At 37.5% G+C, this 23,425-nt stretch overlaps 1 long non-coding RNA gene across 2 annotated transcripts in view; it reads right to left on the reverse strand.

Annotated features, from left to right (window-relative positions):
* Positions 1-13,704, reverse strand: part of LOC120892797 (uncharacterized) — a 77,224-nt gene extending 63,520 nt beyond the window's left edge. Inside the window, exons 1-2 of one of the 2 annotated variants that reach the window (XR_013423652.1) lie at positions 13,496-13,704; positions 6,913-7,221 (exon numbers count right to left, since the gene is read on the reverse strand). This is a non-coding gene — a long non-coding RNA (uncharacterized LOC120892797). Of the gene's footprint in view, positions 1-6,912; positions 7,222-13,495 lie in introns of those variants that run through there. The other variant, XR_013423651.1, reaches the window with a different exon arrangement.
* Positions 13,705-23,425: the final 9,721 nt, after the last annotated feature.

Here is a 23,425-nt window from a genome sequence, read left to right on the forward strand (position 1 = left end):
ATGGGAGGATGCTGTTACTTTCTAACGATACAGAAATAAAACTATGCCTTGTCAAGTAAATTATCATTTCCAACAAATCCAGTTTCTTAAAAAATAATACATTATAAAAAGTTAAAACTCTAATAAGACTAAAATAAAAACTAAAAAGCTTTAGTAAAAGAAAAAGTAGGAGAAAATATACATGACCTTTGGTTTGGTAATAAGTTTTTAAATTCAATACCAAAAGCATGACCCATGAAAGAAAAAAACCCTTCAATTTGTATTTATTAAAATTGGACTTTTTGCAATTTGGATTTTATTAAAATCTTAAAATTCTTTTCTGTGAAGGCAATTTTAATGGAATAAAAAGAAAAAAGTAGCCATAGACTAGGAGGAAAATATTTGAAAAACACAAATCTGATAAAGGACTTATAACCAAAATGTACAAAAAACCCTCTTTGAACTCAACATTAAGAAAGCAAACAACCCAATTTAAAATGGGCAAAAGATCTGAACAGACACTTCTCCACAGAAGATACACAGATGGTCAACAAACATATAAAAATATTTTCATATGATAAATACAAATTAAAACAAAAAACAGAACCAGAACAAACCTATAGCTACATGGCTAGGATCCAAAACAATATCAATTGCAGAGCATCCCCATCCACTGTTGGTAGAAATGCAAAATGTACAGTCACATTGGAAGCTAGTTTGACTACTGCTTACAAAGTTAACCACAGTCTTATCATACAACATAGAAATGGTGAAATTACTGATTTGAAAACATGTTTTCAAAACCACAAATCCTGCATGCAATGTGGCTTTCTTCATAATCATCAAAATCTGGAAGCAGCCAAGATGTCCTACAATAGGTCAATTGATAAAATGTGAAACACCCATACAATGGAATATTTATTCAGTAATAAAAGGAATAAGCTATCAAGCTATGCAAAAAGATGAAAGAATTACAGATGCATGTTCTAAGAAGCCATCCTAAAAAAAAGGATATGTACTATGCAATTTATATAACATTGCACAAAGGTAATACTATAAAGGTGGTAAACAGATCAGTAGTTGCCAGTATTGTGGGGGCAAGAGGTAAATGAGGATGGGTTGAATAGGTGAGACACAGTAAAATTTTTAAATTCAATTTTATTTGTTCTTTTTTAGATATACATGACAGTAGAGTGTATCTTGACAAATTATGTATACATGGAGTATAACTTATTCCAATTATGATCCCATTTTTTCTTTGGTTTTACATGTGTAGAATGCCACTGGTGTTGTATCCACATATGAACATTGGAAAGTTATGTCTCATTCATTCTACTGTCTTAGCACAGTATAATTTTAGGATGGTGACATTGTAATGGTAGATATACAGTATGATGTATTCATCACAACACAGAACTTTATGGGGAAAAGTGGGTTGTAAAGTATGCGAATTTAAAAAAAAATAGGAGCTGGGGTTGTGGCTCAGCAGTGGAGCACCCACCTAACACAAGAGAAGCCCTGGGTTTGATCCTCAGCACCACATAGAAATACATAAAATAAAGATATTGTGTCCAACTACAACTAAAAATAAATATTTAAAAGAAAATTAGAAAACTGTGGGATCTCAGGATGAAATGTCAAAAGAATCTAACTACATTATAAATCTGTGAAACTGAAGAGGGTAGGGGAAAAATACTAACCTAAATAACTCTGGAGATGAGTGGAGTCTGTAAGGTAAATAGAACTGCGTAAGCAATTGTACTCGGTTGATAAAGTCTTCCCCATGGAAATATGGACGAGAGGGTGGGAGCCAGGCTTCTCACTGTTGAGGCTGGGCTTACAGAGGAGCAGGAAAGGAAGTCTGGAATGATACATGTAGAAATGGATTTGAATCAGAAACCTCAGGATTAACTCATGCTTTACTTGAGAGAGGGAGAAGGAGAGAAAAATAGATATGTATATATGCATGAGTTATCATATACACATGTATTTCCTTGTTCTGTCAGTTGAGAAGGCCTAAAGACAATGACATTTCAGTTGTCATAGGCAAACCTCACACCCAGATTTGTTTTTTGATTCCATTCTCCAATAGAAGAAAGCAGGGCTCCTTCGAGAAATGACTTTTGATAAACCTGAGGAAGGACATGTATAAGATGGGTCTGAAGCATCTTGTAGTGCCAGAAGATAAAGAAGATCTCAAAAAACACAATAACGGTATTATATGAGAAAGACAGAGGAGTCAATGAAAGAACTCTCCATAGCTAAAATGTTAACAATTTCAGAGAATAAAGTAGTTGGGGTTATAACCAAGGTGAAAAGAGACAGAGCTACCATGAAGAATTCCATACAACTTATGTACGTAGTCTGCACTCTGGGAGACAGAGCATAAATCCCATTCTGCATGTGTGGGTTGTGCCAGGTGATTTCTCTACAAAGAATATTGCTATATTTTGATCTTGAATGTTTCCCCAAAGCCTACATTTTGGAGTCTTGGTCCCCAGGGAGGTGTTATTGGGAAGTGGTAGAATGTTTAAGAGGTGGGGTCTAGTGGGTGGATGGTCTTTAAGTGATTAGGGGTATATCACTGGGGATTGTAGAACTCTGGTCCCTTCCACTCACTGTCTTGTAGCATCCTGATCATGCGGTAAGCAATTCTGCTCCATTACACTCTCTGTAATGATGTGCTTCCTCATCACTGGCCTCAAAGGCAATGGGGCCAATTGATCATGGACTGGAATCTCCAAAACTGTAAACCAAAATGAACTTTTATCTTTACAAGTTGGTTATCTCAGGTGTTTTTTTATTATAAAGGAAAGCTAACATTAACATAAGTACATTATGGATCAGAAAGGGAAATGGAAACTTTACAGTGAAGAAACTAGACAGATACAATTAAGGTTGACATCAACAGTGGTTGAGTCACATTTGTAGGATGTGCCCTCCATATGATGTATTAAGAATTTTACTTTACTTTTGTGTTCTTCCTTACCCAAACCCATAACCCCAATTCAGTCATAATGAAAACATCAGATAGTTCTATCCAAGGGTCAATCTACAAGCTATACCTTAAAATAGACCAGTATTCCTTAAAACTGGCAATGTCATCAGAAACAAGAAAAGTCTGAGAAATTGTTGCAGCCAAGAGGAGCCTAAGGAGACACGGTGACTAACTTTAATGTGGTACTCTACAGGGGGTCCTGGAATAATACAGGAACATCAGGTAAAAACTAAGGAAATCTGAATGAAGTATGGGCTTAGTTAATGACATATCAATGTTAGTTCATTAATTATGACAGATGTCCCATACTAATGTAAAATGCAAAAAGAGGAAACTAGGCGTGGGGTATATGGGATCTCTCTGTATTCAAAACCTTTCTGTAAATCTAGATCTATTATGCAAACCTATTCCAAAATTCAAAAATTTATTTAAGAACCTTTTAATGTGAGCTAAATTCTAAATCTCTGTGGTATATAAAACTCTAGATTCCATTATATTGATCTTATTGGGGCAGTACCTACTTTTTTTAGTGTTACCTAGTCACTGGGCAGAATGAACAAATCCAGAACCTGAGCCAACAAGTGCCAATCTCTAAACCTGAGCCAAATGGACTGAGCCTTATTCTATATCTGTTTCATGTTGTTGGTATCCCTTGCATTATCCTTGCTCAATCTTCATAAATTAAAACTAGAACCTAGAACTGCTGCTATCTCAGAGCTCCCATAACTGCTCCTCACCCCACTCTTTCCAATCAGACTCCTTAGTCACAGGAAGCAGGGTGGATCAGACTGAGTGGGATGCAAGGAACAGTTAATCATCCCCATTGCTATCTAGCCCCTCCTTCTTCCCTGCTGGCAGCTTCTATCAGGCTGTTTAGTGGTGCCAGGCTACTTACAATAGAGTGGATGAACCAAATTAATCATATTGTTGTATATATCAAGCATTAGGTTTTCACGGTTGAATGATATTTCATTGTATGGCATATCACATTATGTTTATTCTGTAGTTTGCTGATGGGGATTGCTGTAGTTAGGTATTCTTTTAAAAACTGCTATGAACACATATTTAGAAGTTTTTGTATCCAGATGTATCTATCTATATATTTTTTTCCCTCTCCCTCAGGTAGAAACTGACAAGCTATTTTCCCACCAGGATTTTGTGAGCGTTTTAGTTGCATCACATCTTTGCAAACCCCCAGCCTGTCAGTCTTTACCACTTTAGCCATTTAAAACAGTGTGCAGTAGCCTCACGTTTTAATTTACATTTCTCAGATGACTAATGAAATAGGGATTTTTTCATGTACTTACTGTCCATTCATATATCTTGTTTTATAAAAAAATATTAGTTTGTATCTTTTGCACATTTTTATTACTCCATCTTCTAACTGAATTATAAGTGTTCTTCATATATTGTTTACAAGACCTTTGTTAGATGCATGCATTAGTGACCAATCTGTGACTTGCCCTTCTACTCTGAAAATGCTTACTTACGAAGAACAAAATCTTTTTATGTAAATTTTTTCTAAAGTTTATGATTTTAACTTTTATGTTTAAAAATTTGATCAATTTAGAGTTAAAGAGTCCAGATGTAAGGAAGAGCTCAAATTTTTTGTGTGTTCTTTGTGGACATCTAGTTTCCAATTTTCAATCCTTAGTTGAGAAGACTTTACTTTCCTCAGTGAAAAGATAGGGAAAGGTCTCCTAGGCAATCTGTGTTAGAAATATTGTGTGGATTCAAATCAGTATTCTCTATTTTGTTTTATTTGTCTATATGTTTATTCTCATAATAATGTCGTTGTATCTTGATTACTTGAGCTTTTTAGCAAGACCTCCAAATTTGTCCTTCTTTCTCAAAATTATTTGGCTATTCAAGTTAACTTGTCAAATCTACATGAAACCCTGCTGAAATTCTGACTACAATGGCATTAGATGTAAAGATCACTTTAGGGAATATGATCTTTAATATGATCTCTGATATATGTCTACATTCATGTTTATCTTTTTAAATTTATCTCAGAAACATTTTGTAGTTTTCAGTGTATAAATCTTAAATTTGTTAAATTTATGTCTAAGTATGTTGGGTTTTTTCATATTTTAAACTATTTTGAAAACTGTTTTAAACTATTTTTAAGTTGTTTGTTGATAGTATATAGAAATATAAATGATTTTTACAGTTGATCTTGTGTACAATTACATGCAATTGATCTTAATAAATTGACTCATTAGTGGTTCCTTTTCAACTTTGTTTTTTAGCTACTTTTTGATTTTCTACATACATGACCTGCAAGTAAAGAGGTTGGCTTTTCACTCCTTCTCAACCCTGTATGCCAATTTCTTTTTCTTATTACACTGGTTAAGTCTTTTAGTACAATTTTGAAGATAAGTAGTTAATGCAGATACTCTTGCCTTCTTCCTGATAAAAGAGAAAAACATTTTGTTTTTCATTACTAAGAACGATATCCATTTCTTTTTTGTAGATGCTTTTTGTCAGATTGACAACATTTTCTCCTATTCCCAATTTTCTGAGAGACTATCAAAAAGTGGTATTTAATTTTGTCAAAAATTTTTTTTCTGCTTTTCTTGAGAAACTCATGGTGTTGCTTCCTTAGATACCCTAATTGGTCATATTATACTTTCTATATTTTGCTTTTGTCCTGAATCAAGAATAAATCAAGAATATTGTAAACCTAGTAACAAACAGAAAGAAGGGCAAGAGAACAAAACAACTTACAGAATGAGGCAACCGTTGAGATTGAATTGATTATTAGAGTCATATCTACTCTTATCTTTCTCTTCTCCAGTGATTTGTCTTACAAGAAAAATCCCAGCTGACTTAGCTTGCTCAAACTCCAATTGCGGTCTTTATAATTTAACAAGACTGTCATGCTGTGCTTGGGTTTCCCCTCCCTGGGCCACAATCCAGAAATGTTTTCAGGTAGAAAGTCGGTGTAATTCTACATCTCACCTGTCTATGTACCTTCTATGCTGGTTCAGAGTCCTCTGCTGCCTTTTATCCAGTGCCCCCAAATAGCTGGAGAATACCTCCTGGTTTCTAGTTATTTACAATGAAGGGGCATTTCTGATATCAATAACTACAAATGGAAACCACAGTCAGTTACTTCTAAGATAGCCTTTCTACAAGTGTTAATGCACAAGTGGGTAATATTAATACATAAGCAAACAATGTCACTATTACCTGGACTATACAGCATCATAATTCCAGACTCTTTTAAACAAAAGTTATTGTGAAACAGCATAAAATTAACTATCTTTGCTTAAATATATGCCTAGTCATAAAAATAGTGTAGGTGAAATGATGACTTGGTGAGCAAAGTTCAACTCAAAGGTTGGGCAGCTGTTCTTGAAAAATCAGTGAAAAAAGAAAGAACCAGTTGAGCGATGGGACATGAGTAAGCCAATTAAACACATATATGCTAATTATGGAGAAATGGTGACAAAAGTGGGGTTTTTAAAAGATAAAAGTAAAACCAAAAATTAACTTCTTTGAAGTAAGTTACTGAGGGGAAGAAAAGATGATCATTAGTCTAGGAACACTTAGGTACAGGCAGAGGGCTAGAGCCTCAGACCCCCAGAGACCTTCTCTGGTTTAAGGATTTTATGATTAAAAACAAAAATTTTAAAAGCTATTACATTAATAGGCCTCATAAACCATCAACTAAAGTATCACCTTATCGACATCCTGTTTTTAGTTCTTCAGAAAAGGCAAAGAAAATGTCTTTCCTTCATGTAATAGTGCATGCATATATTTAGGACATGTACTAATTAATGGATATAAAAAGATTGAACCAGAGATACATTTTGTAAAAGGCATATATATAAAATCATTATTATAAATACCATTTTGCTTACTTTCATATTGCCTATCGAATTAATCCTTTTGTAGTTTCTGTATTCAAAGAAAAACAAGAAAGAAACTTTCTCCAGAATTCTCTATGCCTTTATTTTTACTTGTTCTTTCTCTAAACAGCAACCACAGCTATCAGCAGAAGGCTAAGTGATGTGTGCTTTGTCTTTAAAAGAGTAAAGAGTTAAATTAAAGTTTATTTTACATTCATGAACTAATTTATTCTTTCAACATCTTTTTTCCCCAGCTGGGTCAGGAATGACAAATTTATTTCATATTTAACACCATCTCCTCGTAACTGGGAGTAGCTGATTGGAGCTCTGTATTGAGAAGGAAGAAAATATTCTGGGTAAGCCAGCTGATTTTCAATTTTTCCTGCACTGGACAAAGAAGAAAATAGAACAAAGGCATATTCAATCTCTTCACAAGTCACTCGGTTCAAAGGATATTCAAAAGACAAAATCTTGTTCCTAAGACTAGGGGAGAATAATTCTATCAATAATTATAGTATATTAGAATTATGTCAGAAAAATCAGTTCCACTTTCTCCAAAATAGACCGAATTTTAGCTTGAATCTTATCAGATCATAATGGGATGAAATTGGAAATCAACATGAAAAAAACCCTACAGAAACTGTATTAAACACATGGAGGTTGAATGATAAGTGGATGCTAGAAAAATTCAAAGGAGAACTTTAAAAATTCTTAGACTCAAATGAGATTAGTGATACAACATACCAGAACCTCTGTGACACTATGAAGACAGTTCTAAGAGGAAAGTCTATAGCTACAGCACCTACATAAGAAAACTAGAGAGATCCCAAATAAACAACCTAATGCTGCATCTCAAGACCTTTGAAAAAGAACAAACCAATTCCAAAACCAGTGGAAGGAAAGAAATAATTAAGATCAGAGCCAAAATCAATAAACTTGAGAATTGAAAAAAAAAAATCTATGAAACAAAGAGCTGGACCTTTGAAAAGATGAAAAATATTGAGAAGCCCTTAGCCAAACTAACCAAAAGAAAAGCAGAGAAAAACACAATGAATAAAATTAGAGATGCAAAAGGAGAAATCACCACAGACATCTCAAAAATCCAGAACATTAGGGACTATTTTGAAAACTTATACTCCAATAAATTGAAAACCTAGAAGAAACTGATACATTTCTAGACAAATATGATCGTCCAAAACTGAATCAAGAAGACATAGAAAACCTAAACTGACCGATAACTTACAATGAGACACAAGCAGAAATGGAAAATCTTCCAACAAAGAAAAGCTTGGGACCATATGGATTCTCAGCTGAATTTTACCAAATCTTTTAAGAAGAACTATGTCAATACTTCTCCAGTTATTCCATAAAATGGAAAGTGATGGAACACTTCCCAATTTGTTCTATGAAGCCAATATCACACTCATACCAAAACCAGGTAAGAACTCATCAGGAAGGAAAACTGCAGGCCAATGTCCCTAATGAACTTAGAAAGAAAAATTCTTAGTAAAATATTAGAAAATTGTGTTCAACAACATATTAAGAAGACTGTCTACCAGGACCAAATTGGTTTTACTCCATAGATGCAAGGATGGCTTAGTATATGCAAATCAATAAATGTGATTCATCACATTAATAGAGTTAAGGATAAAAATCACTTAGTAATCTCAATAGATAGAGAGAAGGCCTCCAACAAAGTTTAACACCATTCATGATTTTTAAAAAAATGAAGAAACTAGGATAGAAGAAACCTATCTCAACATCATAAAGGCTATATATGAAAAATCTAAAGCCAACCCCATAGTAATAGGGAAAACTGAAATCATTTTCCTTAAAATCTAGAACAGGACAAAGATGTACACTCCCACCATTCCTGTTTTACGTAGTGCTAGAAATTCTAGCCAGAGTAATTAGGCAAGACAGGAAATAACAGAGTTAAAAATAGGAAAGAAAGAAGTCAAATTATCACTGTTTGCAGATGATATGATTCTATACCTAGACAATGAAAAAAACTGCTAGAACTGATAAACAAATTTGGCAAAATAGAAGGTTACAAAATCAACATACAAAAATCAGTAGCTTTTCTATATACCAACATTGAATTTTCTGAGAAAGAAATCAGGAAACAATTCCATTCACATTATTCTAAGTGAATAAATAAATAATTTAGGAATAAATCTAACCAAGGTAGTGAAAGACCTCTACAATGAAAACTATAAAACATTGAAGAATACCTGAGAAGATGGAAAGACCTTCATGTTCATGGGTAGCAGAATTAATATTGTTAAATATGGTCATGCTACCAAAAGCAATATACAGCTTGAATACAATCACCATCAAAATACCATGATATTCTTTACTGAACTAGAGAAAACAGTCCTAAAATTCATTTGGAAGAATGAAAGACGCAGAATAGCCAAAGCAATTTTAAGTCAAAAGAGCAATTCTGGAGGCATACACTATCTGACTTCAAATTATACTATAAAGCAATCATGCCAAGAATTAATAAAGAGGAAAACATCAAATTAAAAAGCTTTTGTACAACAAAAGGAAACAGGAATGTTAAGAGAAAACCCACAGAATGGGAGCAAATCTTTGCTAGCTCTTCTTTTGACAGAGGAATAATATCTGAAATATATAAATAGCTTAAAAAATTTACATCCCCCTAAAAAGCACCAAATTAATAAATAGGCATATGAACTAAACAGATGCTTCTCAAAAGAAGAAATATAGGCTGGGTTATAGCTCGGAGGTAGAGTACTCGTCTAGCACATGTAAGACATTGGGTTTGATCCTCAGCATCACAAAAAAATTAATAAATAAAACATTGTGTCCATCTAACATTAAATATTTTTTAAAAGAATACAAATGGTCAATAAATATATGAAAAAAAGTTCAACATCATTAGAAATTAGGGAAATGCAAATCAAAACTACACTGAGATTTCATCTCACACCAGTCGTAATGACAGGCATCAAGAATACAAAGAGTAAGAAATTCTAGAGTAGATATGGAGAGAAAAAAAGAAACATTTGTTCACTGTTGGTGGGACTATAAATTAATATAATCACTATGGAAATCAGTATGGAGGTTCCTCAAAATACTAGGCAAATAATCATCATATGATTCAGTGATATAACTTCTTAGTATTTATTCTGAAGAATTAGTCATCTTACTACAGTGATACATACATACCTATGTTTATAGCAGCACAATTCACATTAGTCAAACAAGGAATGAGCCTAGGTGTCCATCAATGAATGAATGGATAAAGAAATTGTGGTATATAAACACAGTGGAGTTTTATTCAGAAATGAAGAAAAAAAAATCATGGCATTTTCAGGTAAATGGATGGAAGTAGGGACAGTCATATTAAGCAAAGTAAGTCAAACTCAGATGGTTAAGGGTTTTCTCTCACATGTGGAAGCTAGAGAGGAAAAAGAAAAGAAAGGTGGAGGTGTATCTTTTAAAAATCAAGGGGAGATCAGTAGAGGAAAGGGACCAAGCGGTGAGAGGTGGAGAGGGAGAGGGAGAGGGAAGTGCTGGGGAGTGACACTGGTCAAATTATATGGTTATATTGTGTGCATGTGCAAATCTGAAACAACAAATCCCATCAGTATGTACAACTATAATGCAACCAATAAAAAATGTGAGGAAAAAGAGGAAAAATAGAGTATATTAAAAAAAAAAGAAAGAAAATCAGTTTCAGGTATTTCAGGTAGGAAGGTATTTAATGCAGGAGATTGGATGATTATAAAATATTTGAAAAGGCTGATTGAGAGAAGACCAGAAAATTCACCCCCCGCCCCCCTTTCAGTGTTGCTACTGGCTTTCAGAGAGTGAGGAAGTTGTAAGACTTCCTTTTGAGAAATGCTGATATGATCACAGCAGCCTATCACACTGCAGCATGTGAAAGGGAGCTCTGGAGAAGTCCAGCTGTTCATCCAGAGTCTCCCATTTGGTAATAGAACCAGGAATAGAACTCAGGTGTTTCTCTCAGTTCACCACTGTTTCTGTAACACAGTCTTGCTTCTTACTAAGTCTGTGTGGTTATCACTCTGACACTCATATCCCCGACTTTGTCTATGTTTTGCTATGTCATTTCCTCTTATTTTTAATTCTTAGGAATTTTTTATGTTAAAAAATAAGCCCTGTGTATATATTAAAAAATTTTATAGGCTCTTGGAATTCTTACTTTTGGAAGTTCCACTCTACACTAAATTGAATGTAATAACATGCATCTACTTTGGGGGGTACAATAATGTGATTTCACTTTTGAAATAATTTGGCTACGGATAACTAACTTAATTTGAGGTTGGCTATGATTTCCTGGCAATCACTTGTGTTGTTGGAGTTCTTGCAAAGTGAGAAAAATGTAAGCTTCAAATTGTTTTTAAGTGTAATGAAATATTTAGGAATAGTAAACATGACAATTAATGAAGTTGGCTCAATGTTAGATTTTGTAGATGTTTAAACATTTATTGAATTCAATTTTACATTTTTCTGTTTGGAACCAAAACCACGACTACTGCTTCTGCTGCTGCTGCTTCTTTTTCTTCTTCTTCTTCTTGGTTTCAGACACTAAGTTCTAGCCTTTTTAGTTCTAGATGGTGAAAATGACCCAGAGCCCTCAATATTCCAGTTCCAGCTACTACTGTCTCTCTGGACATCACCAAGGAGAAATTTTGGAATAGGCTCGAGCCCACCATGTACACTGTTCTCACCAAATGGAATGACTTCCAATACCCACAAATCCTCCTAGGCCTTGCTATGTATTCTTCAAGGGTGACCTTTTCACTGGGACTTTCTTAAATCCTCTCATACCACCCACCTTCCTGCAGAGCCAACCTCTCCGTCTTCCATCATAGAAAGTGTAAAGTTGACGTGAGAATAGTTATTAACAAGTCCACTTCCCTTCTCAAGGTGGGATAATTTGAATGTCCTACGAGTATATTTCACCATAGGTCCTCAGGCATGTGGAACACATTGCTAAAACACTGCCAATTAATGTAAATTCATTAAGTAGCATTTGAGCACCATCTATACGCAGGACACTCTAGGGGATACCAAAGAAGGGGTTAGAACTATCCTTGCCTATAAGACACCTCCAATTTTTCTTTGAGGGTTTTGGCATGGGAGATAAGAGTGATGCATTACATTCCTCAATTAATTTAGTCACTAAACCAAAGTTCTGTAGTCAGTGTTGTAAGATAAATATTTCCAGCTTATTTTCATATAGTTTCCTTTTAAAAATTCAATATCCAAAACATGTACAAACAGAGGAATACAATAAAATAATAAAGCATTACATTGTAGTAAATTATGGAATATCAAAACATGTTCAGGTACACAATCTTATGTGTTCCATATAAGAATGTTGCAAAAGCAGAACTGGTAATAACATCCCCACTACACAGCTAAAGAAACAGAGTCTTCCAGGGTCTAAGGAGGGGCAGGGTCAGACCTTAGTGCACAGCAAAACACAGCTTGGCACACTCATTGCACACTTTGCCCCAGGTCCCTGAATGTTAAATCGAAGGCAGAAAACGGTTACAAATTAGCAAGTTGGATAATTCAGCACTGAATGTAAATGAGAGTTTTAAGATAAATGACATTTAGTGACATTAATTAACTGATTAAATTAAACCTGATATTTTAATCAGAATTTGTTTGTGCAAAGTGCTAGATAAAATGAAATGTAGTCTAACCTAGTTACTTTAAAAAAAAATTCCAGTTACCATAACAACTTCTTGTGATTTCAATTAAAGGTGGTCTTTTCTTTATATTATTTTTAGAACTATAGTTACCATAACAACCAGATGCCGGTGTATTTGATCAGTTAAATCATTCCCAAAGAGTTAAAATATGGTGTTCTCTTAGAAACAATCAAAATATGATAAGTGGCGTGTCAGGAATTAATGCCCAAATGGCGAGGCAGACTCCATTTTTCAAGGAGCTCACATGTGAAATAAAAGACCCATGAATCTTCCTTTGTATGTTGGGCTTATGATGTTTCTCAGTTACAGAAATCAAAAAGAGATTATTTATCAATTGGAGGAAAGTGGAGATGTCAGGTTCTGGGGTAATATGAATTGTCAGAGCTACAAAGAGAAATGATGTAAATGATAAATTCATTTTCACTGGGTTTGGGAGTTTAGCTGGAAACAGTATTACCAGAGCTTTGCCCAAGCTGGGGGTGGGGAACGAAACTTGGCCTTACAGAACAGATTACATCTGGAAACAGCCCTGCCTCTCTGTGTTCATTTCCTCCTCCACCCCTCCCCACGAAGGAGAAATTTTAAAGAAATCTGCTCCTGTCTTAAGAAACCAGTTTCCTAATATCAATGAGAAGAGCCAGCACGTGAATGAACTCTGCAGTTAGAAACTGGGAGGAAAATGTTCAGAAATGGGAGAAGATGGAGAAAGACACTGGATGAGGCAGAGCAAGTGAGGCGGGCAGAAAGAATGAGTGGCAGGGTAGGAAAAGCATCCTCATCTACAGCCATATGTCCCTGGTAGGAAATAAGCAGGCATAATAAGTTAAAAGTGCTCATGGCGATCCACCTCCAATCATGTGAAAATATTCCTGACATATTGGGCCCAAACGCACTGCAAAGTAACTTCAGGAACATTCCCTCGCTCTCGGAATCAAAGTCCTCACCTGTTTGAGGTAAATTGGCCCTTCCAGGCAGATGTCTTGCTTTATTTGATGGGCAGCCATCCATCCACGGTGGAGGTGGTTAAGGACAAGAGACACATCTGGTTGCCCTGAAGGGAGGGCCAAGTTGCCCATTAAGTGACAAATAAAGATGGCCTCTCCCCGTTATCACCCTCTGCCCATAAAATGCAAAGGCCGCTTTTTTGCCCACAGCCAGGCTGCACAAGCAATAGACTGATGGTAGGAGTGTCAACCCTGGATTCTGGGTTTAATTATAGTCCTCTTGCTTAATGAGGTTTCAGGAGGAGGAGGAGGAGGGGGATTGGTGTGTGCTTGTGTAGCTGGGGGTTATTTAATTAAAAAACAATAAAGCTGCCAGCTGCCACTGGTTAACAATCTGGAACCCTCCCCTTCCTCCGCCCAAACCTGAGCACAACACAGAGGAAACCCCTCTAACTCACATTGCGCTGTCGTCCCCTGAGTACCCCCAGATAACACTAGCCCCAGATCAAGGCGAAGGACATCCTATCTCTTCCCAAGTTCTCTTTGGCTGCCAAAAACATTTCCTGTAGGTAGACTGTGTTAAAAAACGCCTCATGGATAAATTATAAAAGGAAAACAAAGTCCCTATCTGCCCCTTTGCCTAGGTGCTTGTTTTGAGAAAAAGAAAAAGAAAAAAAAAATCTGCTTGTGGACAGCAGCACCGAGAGCATCTCCAGATGCCCTCCCCCCCCAGCACAACCTGATTGTGGGTATAAAGCAGGGGAGGGGCTCCCATATCTTCTGAGAGGACCATGAGAACATGGTATCCTGCTGGCATCCAGTCCAGAATTTCCAAGGATGCCCACTTTTGACAATCACCTGGGAAATGTCTTTATTTTAATTAATTTTTAAAAATAGACTTTCTTAGGTTCACCCCTGGAGATTCTGAACAAGTTGGCCTCTGCATCTGTATTTTTTAATAAGGGACTTATTTGATTTTTTTATGATCCAAAAGATTTGAGAAATTCTCTTCTCTCTTTGCTATTCATATAAGGGATCAGAGAAGGGAGTGGAGAGAGAGAGTTGAATAGGCCCTTCAGTGAGGGAGGGTTTAGCCTTTGATACAGCTCACATTGCTAACTAAGGACCAATGCCTATCTGTGACCACCCATTTCCTAACACCTCTAGCTCCACTAAGAAGAGAGCATCATAATGCAAATATGGTGTATGTTTCTAGGAATAATGCTATATATGGATTAGCTGCTGTGTCTTACAGCAGTCTTATTTCCAGCACAAGTTGAAGGGTTCCTGCTGCAAATGATTGACCCTGGGACTTAAAGCAGAGGGCTTTCCTTTGCTAATTAACCAAGTTCTCTTGTAGACTTTAAGATTTCACTCCCTGGTAGGTAACAACTGTCCAGTTTTGTCTGAGACTGTAAGGTTTAGCATCAAAAATTCCATTCTGGGAAATCCCTCTGTTCTAGATAGAGTAGGGCACTGGTCACCCTAGCTCAAATAACTGGCCTCCTTGGGATTATTTATTTATCAATAGTAACTTTATTGGGATTATTCAGCAATCCCCACCAGGGCCCAGCCTAGTATTTTAGTCAACTTTTTCACTGCTGTGACTAAAAGACCTGACAAGACCAATTGTAGAAGAGGAAAAGTTTATTTAAGGGATCACAATTTCAGAGGTCTCAATTCATAGACAGCTGGCCCCATTCCTTTGGGAGCTAGATGAGGTAGAACATCATGGTGGAAAAATATATGCAAAATACAAGAAGCCACGCTCCCAATGATCTGCCTCCTCCAACCTGCCTACAGTTACCACTCAGTTAGTACCATCAAGGGATTAATACATTGATTGGGTATAAGACTTTCATAATCCAATCATTTCTCCTCTAAACCTTCTTGTATTATCTCACACATGAGCTTTTGGGGGACTTCTAATATCTAAACCATAACAACTGGATTTATCATAAATTAGACAAGTTGTCTATTTTGGGATATGCAGCTTCAGGTATGAATTCTTTGCACCCCACTTAGCACTTTGTCTTCAATGTTCTCTTCAGTAGCACCTATGAACTGGTTCAAGAGTCAGTTTAATCTCTTCCCAGCTTCCAACCCTGTTTTCCTGTAGCGGCCCCACATGTTTGAAGGCCCTATATTCTCCAAACCAAGACTCTTACATGCCTTTTGCAGCCCATTTAAATCCACCAAATGGGCTGGCCTGGGATTAAATCATCTCTGTAATTACATTTCATTTGCATTGCTAATGTACAATTTGCATAACAATTGCTTATGCCTCAGTCAGATTGACTCTGATTGAATCTATATTTATTTAGGGGGAGGGGAACTATAACAGTGAAAATCTGTGGGCTCCTGGTCAGAGAAACTGATTGCAAACGCTGCCCTTGACATTTGCATGCTCAGCAATCTTACATCAATTAATTTTGCTTTGTGAAAAATGAAGATGGTATTATGGGTTGAATTGTATACCCACAAAATTATATATTGAAGCCCTAACCTCCAGTATCTCTGATTGTGGCCTTATTTGGAAATAAAGTAATTGAAGATAAAATAAGTTAAATCAGAATGAGGTTATTCTCAATGAACTCAAGGGTATCATTTTGGACTAGGATGGGCACTAACATGACTGGTATCATTGTAGAAAAGGAAAATTTGAAGACAGATACCCCGAAACAGGGACAATGTTATGTGAAGATTGGGGTTACCATATCACAAGTCAAAAAACTATCTGAGGGTATTGCCAGAAGACCCTGGGAGAGAAACCTGGAATGAGCAGATCTTTCCTCCTAGTACCTGCAAAGGGAGCATGGCCCTGCCAACACCTTGATGTTAGACTTGCAGCCTCTAGACAGTGAGATTTGTGTTTCAGAAATAATTGTTGTTATTTAAACCCCTCAGTTGGTGGCATTTTGTTGTGATTGCCCTAGCAAACTAACATAGATGGTAACACGGACTTCAGAGTATTTTCTGAGGATAAAATGTACACAATTTCTTATATGAAAGTACTTGGTACATAGTAGTTGTTGATGAACACAAATGGACCAGTGGAGTACCAGAAAATTACATGCTTGGAATCACAAAGTGAGAATTCAAACTTCATTTCCTGCTCTGTTATAACTTATATGACAACTGCAAACCATGGCAACCTTTTATCATTTTTTATTTTTATTTTTTTGTGCATCTGGAAAATGGACATAATGGTACAAACTTCAGAGAATAGCTGATGATTAAGAGAATTTGTGAAAGTATATCAACCAGTTATTTAATCAGAAGCCACGTGGCTTTTGCCCTTGTGATACAGAAGGCACAAAATTTAAGGCCCTTTCTTAGTTAGCATTCCTCTATCTTTTCCTTTTAGCCCTCACCCAAAGCCAAGAGGTACTAACAGATGGACAGACACATGGAGCTTGATATGCTGCCAACCCCTTAGAACTTGGGAAGGATGGGAAATAAGAACTACCCCTTTCCTTTCTTCCTCCCTGCCCACCCCCAATTTCAGAGCAAGTTTCATGCTTCTTTTCCTGAGGATTAAAAGATCTAAGACTCGGATACTTAATGGTTTAACCCCCTTTCCTAAATTCTCTCTCTTTTTATTTGAAAGAAACTATTTGATAGCTATAATTATTCCCACAGACCCAATTATTTTTACAGAAATTAAATATCTCTGAGGTAATATTTCAATAGATCAATATGTTTGTTACACTATCCAAACTATTTTTCCCCTTTGCAATGCTGAAGAATTGAACAATTGAGTAGCAGATTGCAGAACTGAGATTTGGTTTAATATTTACTCTGAGCAGGCACATACACTCTTGAAAAGTATAGAGTTGGGCCACTTATATCCTAAAAGTCCTATAATTATACTTCAAATACAACCCTCCTCCAGGATTAAGTCTATTCATATTGAAATATTTGCTCCTTTTAAAAATGAAGATCTCAGGCTTTAAACTATGAATGCCCTTTTACCCAGTGACTCCATATGTGAAATTTTATCTTTAGGACATAGTCAAGTGCACAGTCATATAATGATTTGCATAGCAATCTATTCAGTGGAGATTATTTATAGTTCTCTTAGAGCAGAATCCCCAAATTTCGATACTGGAGAATTGATTCAGCAAAGTATGTTTCATCTTATTAATTACATACTGTTGGTGGTTATTTAAAATGCTGAGACTTTCCTTCAATGTATGAAAGTCCTAATCAATTTCAGCATCATCAGATCCATAAGCAAGTTGCCATCAGTCAGTATCTCTTCTTACCTTTTTCTATTTCCTACTGTTCCCAGGGTAGGACAGAATCCATGCCATGGAATTCCCTGGAAATGCCAACAATCTAACAGAAAACAGAGGCTGTGAAGGGACACACTACTCTTCTTGGCTTAGGTTTTTCTCTAGTTTTCATCTCATCAATCAAGTGACATCTGCCTCAAATGTTGCCATTAAATCACCAGGAAGAATTTTTACTGAGAATTTAATTGGAATTATCAATGCTGGCATTCCATCCTCTTTTACAATGTGATAAAAATCCTCCTAAGAAAGGATCCATGTTTACCTGTAAAACATGTCTCAAGAGGCCTATGATCCAGCTGCTGGTGTTGTGTACAACTTCTAGCCTTTAAGAGATTTTGTGTGTATATATAAGTGTGGTTTTATATAAAGGGCCGATTGAGCTCCCATACCCAAGAAAAATCAGCTTGCATGCAAGTCATTATGGGGAGTTAGGAAAGAGTCAAAGAAATACAGAGGATGGTCCATATTTTTAATGGATTTGAAATCAACTTGGGGGTTAAAGGTGTGCTCCTCTGTGTTTATTTGTCTAAGTAAGGGCCCTCTAAGACTAAGCATGTGTGACAGGTGCCACATGTCCTGGGCATGTACTAAGTTCTCAAATACAGATCTATGTTTCCAATAATAAATGAACCTAAGCAGTTGCTTCTCCCTGCTCCGAGAAGCAAAACCACCTGGTTGGTAATCATTACACTCGATAATTCTCATTGTAATTGCCCTGTGTTTTATCAACTTAGTTAAGCCAGAGCTAATTCCTTCCAGAATTCCCTCCCTTATAGAGTTCCAGGTTATCACTGATGGCAAGAGACATTCTACATGAGATATGGGAGTCAGAGTGAAACCTCAGCTGTTTGGTGATGCTCTGAAGTTTGTTCAGTGCGGAGTATCAGGCACTGTGACAACCTGAGCTAGCTGCTGCCACTGGTCTGCTGGCTTGTCTTGCTGGCACAGGTGACACCATAACATCAGTTCCTCAGATCCACTCCTCTGGATTCTGAGTCCCGTGATGAACCTTCCTTCCCCGTCGCTGGTGTGGTTGGCCCATCATGATGAGACAGAGGCTGCAGCCTGCATAGGCCAGCTTCGTCAGCTCCTACAACAGAATAACGTCTAATCCCTAGAAAAAATATTATAGTTTATGTCACTTGTAGCAGTTTTGCTTCTCAGAGTGAACCTTGACAGATATGTGTACAAGTGGGAATTTCAGGGTGTGTGTGGCACTTTGAAGGGGAACTGGAAATATTCCCAACATTAACTCAACTCCAGATAATTAGTCTGTGCCAAATGAGTGGTTCCCTCCCTCTTGCCAGGATTGGTTCAGAGTTGGGCAGAACTAAGTCAATTTAAGCCAATGTGGTGCAAGAAGAGGGGATTTTGGAAGTAAAAAGTGAGTCTATCTCTATCCAACTGGAAATAAACATAAGTATGCTCTACCAGTTGCTGTTGGCAGCCATTCTGTGACCATGTGGAGAACCAGCTTTAGGATAAAGTTGACACAACCGATAGCAAAGCCATAAGCCAAAAAGAACCTAGGTCTGAAAATATCTTTGATCTGTGAAATTAGTAAATCCCGAAGCCTTCCCTACTGCTGAGCATTCTTTGGCATGGGATAATAAATTTCCCTATGTTTTAAGCCAGTCTGGCTGGAATTGTTATATTCTTTTTTTGTTGTTGTTGTTCTGGTACCAGGAATTGAACCCATGGGCACCTAACACTGAGGAACATCTCTAGAACTTGTATTTTTTATTTTGAGGCAGGGTCTCACTACGTTTCTTAGGGTCTCACTCAGTTGCTGAGGCAGGTCTAGAACTTGTGCTTCTCCTGCCTCAGCCTCTGGAGTCACTGGGATTTTTAGGCATGTGCCACCATACTCAGCTAGAATTATTGTTATACTCTTAAAGTAGCTTCAGAGTCTGGTTTAGACCTCGGATACAGACTACTCTCACTTATTAAAGATCGTTTGACTTGATCAGGTGAAATGAAGACTTTTGCTTTTTCAGATGTTCCTAATCACTTTGGAACCAGAAGTCTGTATGATCCTACTTTGCGACTTCCACCAACTCATCTTGAGTCCTTGGTTGGAGGAAGAGTCAAGCTTTGCTGAAAACTCTTTTATTCCTAAACTTCTCCTAACACTTCTGAATCAAAAGCAAGGCAAAGAGAAAACTCAGCAAATGTATTCTCCAGGAAATTTGGGTATGTCTGGTCTTGCTTCCCTCTGGACCAGGATTTACCTGAAAGGTCTGAGCCTTCTGCAACTGTGATCAACACCTACCTAAGGGTCCTGCGCCACCACACCCAGCAGCAAACAAGCAGGCAACAATAGAGGCAGCAAAGTAAGCAAGCCCTCCCTGAAATCTCAAGTGATCCTTTTATCTGGGGCTAAGCTTTTGGATATACTGTTAGTTCTTGAATAAAAAGGTGAATACCACCCTCCCTGGTTTCTGGGGATAGTGGGATGAAGTAGAAATCATGGAGGTGCTGCTGCTAACAAAAGATGTCTGTCTCCTGATGGGCAGTGTGGCAAAGAGAGTCTTGCTTGGACTCATCTCCCATTTACTACCTCTCCCCAGCTTCTCTGCATCAGAACACAACTGACACAGCCCTAAGCAGTATCCTGGTCAAGAATATTGGAATCAGACAAATCGAGTTCAAAGCCTTGTGCTCTTACCAGAATGTGGGCATCATGTATCTTCTTAGAACCTCATTCTCTCTTTGACAAAATGAGAATAACACAAACTATCATCATGCCTGGCTGGAGGCTGAAACTCAGAAGATACTGTATTCTTTGCTTTCTCCTCTCCCGCCTCCTCACTGCTTTTGCTAACTTTGGATACCACCTCCTCCTCCTGGGTATCCATCACATCTTTGCAGCTGCCCACATGCAGGTAGGACTAGCACTCACAGTGCAAATAGCCTACTTCCCAGGTTCAAGACCAGCCATCAACATTTTCTAAGTCTGTAAGTAGAGGAAGGCAAACAGCTCACAGGGGCAGAATGTCTCATTTCTCAAGAAGAAATGGAATCATGGGGGAAAACTTGCTTCCACGTCCCAGTGGTGCCTACTCCATACATTCATGTCATGCCTGACTTGGGCCACCTAAGCCTAATGTTTCAACCCTGGTCACACCACCGATTTTCAAGTTCACTCACAGACTAACGGCTTTAAAGGAGTATAATGTGCACTTGGCTGTGATCCAGCAACCCTGAGCTTAATCCTGCCCCAGTGTTGATTAACCGTGTGACTTCAGATAAGCCATTTCAGCTCAGATTCCTCCAGCACCTAACTGGGGGATTATCTCACACCATCTCAGATCCTGTCTCACTTAGGGGCAGAGGTGCAATGAGTGCATTATGAAAAGTGCCCTCCTCTGGCTTGTTCCAAGGATTCAGTGTCTTTTAGACCAGATAATCCCATGAAAGTCTCAGTTTCCTCAGGAGTCAAGCAGAGTGTTTGTGCTAACCCACAGCACTGACATGGAGCCCATATTTGGTTAATTGAATATCATTATATGCTTTGAAACTGTCTCTGCATCTCAAAAAGCCTGTTTCCTATTAAGAAAAAAATGTATATAATCATTCAAAAATGTGCTATAAGAAAGCAGCTGCCTTAAGAATATTTCTGCAGAGAAGCCAATTGTTCAAGAATTGGGATGCATTCTGCCACTTGTGAAAAGAAGCAAGAAAAGAGAAAGAGAGAGATGAGAGGCACAAATATATTGACAGATGAGAAGAATAAATGTTTTTGTTGCGTGAGCCGTGCAGAGGTGTCGCATGCACCAAATTATGACATAACTGTTGCAGCTGTTGCCTTTGTAAAGTGATCCACAATACCCCACTCTAATAAGCACGGCAACGTGTCCAAGTCACTTCATACAATGAGGACAGCCTAATCCCATGCCACGTGAGCTCTGTGCCAAACGTGGCCATATCACAGCTCAGGATCAAGCCAGGAATAATCACATCCTTAGGAAGAAAAAAAAAATGTCCCCTGTGTGACATACTGAAATCCTTCTTAAACAAAGCAAGCATGTGAGTCTGCTAGTGAACAGGAAAATTCCTTGGTGAATTGCCAAGTAGGAGCACAGGGTAAACATTCCATATGTTGCCCGCATTTCCATGGGGGTAATAGCCACTAGAGGGAAAATTTGACTTTGGTGAACTAAGAAGATCCTGCTGAGCTGCACTCATTCATTCGTTCATTCATTCTTTCACGTAGTCTTTCATTTATTCAACAGATATGGCCTGAGCATTTACTGAGTGACACACAAAGAATATGCACCAGAAGTTCAGTGGTGAACTCAGCAAGGGAGGGGAACATTGAACAAATAGGAAAACAAATAATTAATTCATTACAACTGTAATAACTTCCTTGAGAAGGATCCAGGTGCTATGAGTGTAGATTACAGACTGTATTTTTTTCCTTGAGAGCTGGCTGAAATGTACAATCTCACAATCACTCTAAGCCTACTTTGAATAACAAGTGACATGGGAGTTAGTACCCAGGGAACTAGAAGTTTCACTGAGGATTTTTAAAGATCATCTTTTAACATTTTATTTGCTAACATGTTCCTGTCATCGAATATTCAAAATGTGGCAGTGAATGTGTCAGAAACATCTTCTCAATGCAGCAAGCAAGTATCTGTAGATATGGGGAAATTCCTGTTAATACAGATAGAATACAGAGCTTTATGCCTGAGTAGGGTTCACGTAGTAGTGCATGAGCTCTAGGACCAGCCTGTCTGGGTTCAAGTCTGTCTCCACCACTCACAAGCTATAGAATTCGACTCACTTAAACTCTGTGAGCCACGAGTTCCTCATTTATACGAAGGGAATAACTCTTCTACTTCCCTTATAGGGTCACTGTCAGATGAAATAATTAACTACACTTAAAGCATTTCAAATAGCCCTTAGGTTTATACTAAATGCCTTGCCTTGTCAGTATTCCTATTATTACTATTATTTGAATCTAAACCTCAGACCCCATTCTGCAGCTAAATTATTATGTCCTTCCTAAATATATATATGGGATCTTGGGTCTCTGCTTCTTCCAGATGTGAAAATATCTGGACCCGTATGCTGCTACCTTTAACTGATTTCAGTTGTTCAGTCAAAACATGCAGCCAGATACATAGTCCACCTGTCAGTAATCATTTTCTCATTTCTCAGGTTTTGCCAAACAGAAATCACACAACAGAGGCACCCTGAGAAAATTTCCTAAGTACCTTCTGTAAGTGAAGAGTTAAAATTTAGCAGATGACCACAGTATCCAACTCCCCCAGGAACTTGGGACCTCACCCATTCCTCAGCCACATGGCCACCTTCAAAGAATAGAAACAATTAGGAGGTGATGGAAAGGGCAAACATCAACATACACATCCTCTGTCCTTGAAGATTGCAGCCAGATATATTAAGCCCCCAAAAGGAAAGGAAAAGTCTTGGGAAGTCAGATAGACAATCAGTCATTTGGCCTTTAACTTTCATTGTTCCAGGAGGGTCAAAGACATCTTTGACATCTTGCAGGCAGTTGGAAGAGCAGATCGGCTTTCCTGAGTAGAGGACAGAGTCGGTTTCGCTGAGTTTTGCCCATTTGTATTTTCCCAAGTTCCTCCACACAAGTAGACTGTGAACAAAA

The sequence above is a fragment of the Ictidomys tridecemlineatus genome, chromosome 7 (genome assembly GCF_052094955.1).
Source record: "Ictidomys tridecemlineatus isolate mIctTri1 chromosome 7, mIctTri1.hap1, whole genome shotgun sequence".
Classification (NCBI taxonomy): domain Eukaryota; kingdom Metazoa; phylum Chordata; class Mammalia; order Rodentia; family Sciuridae; genus Ictidomys; species Ictidomys tridecemlineatus.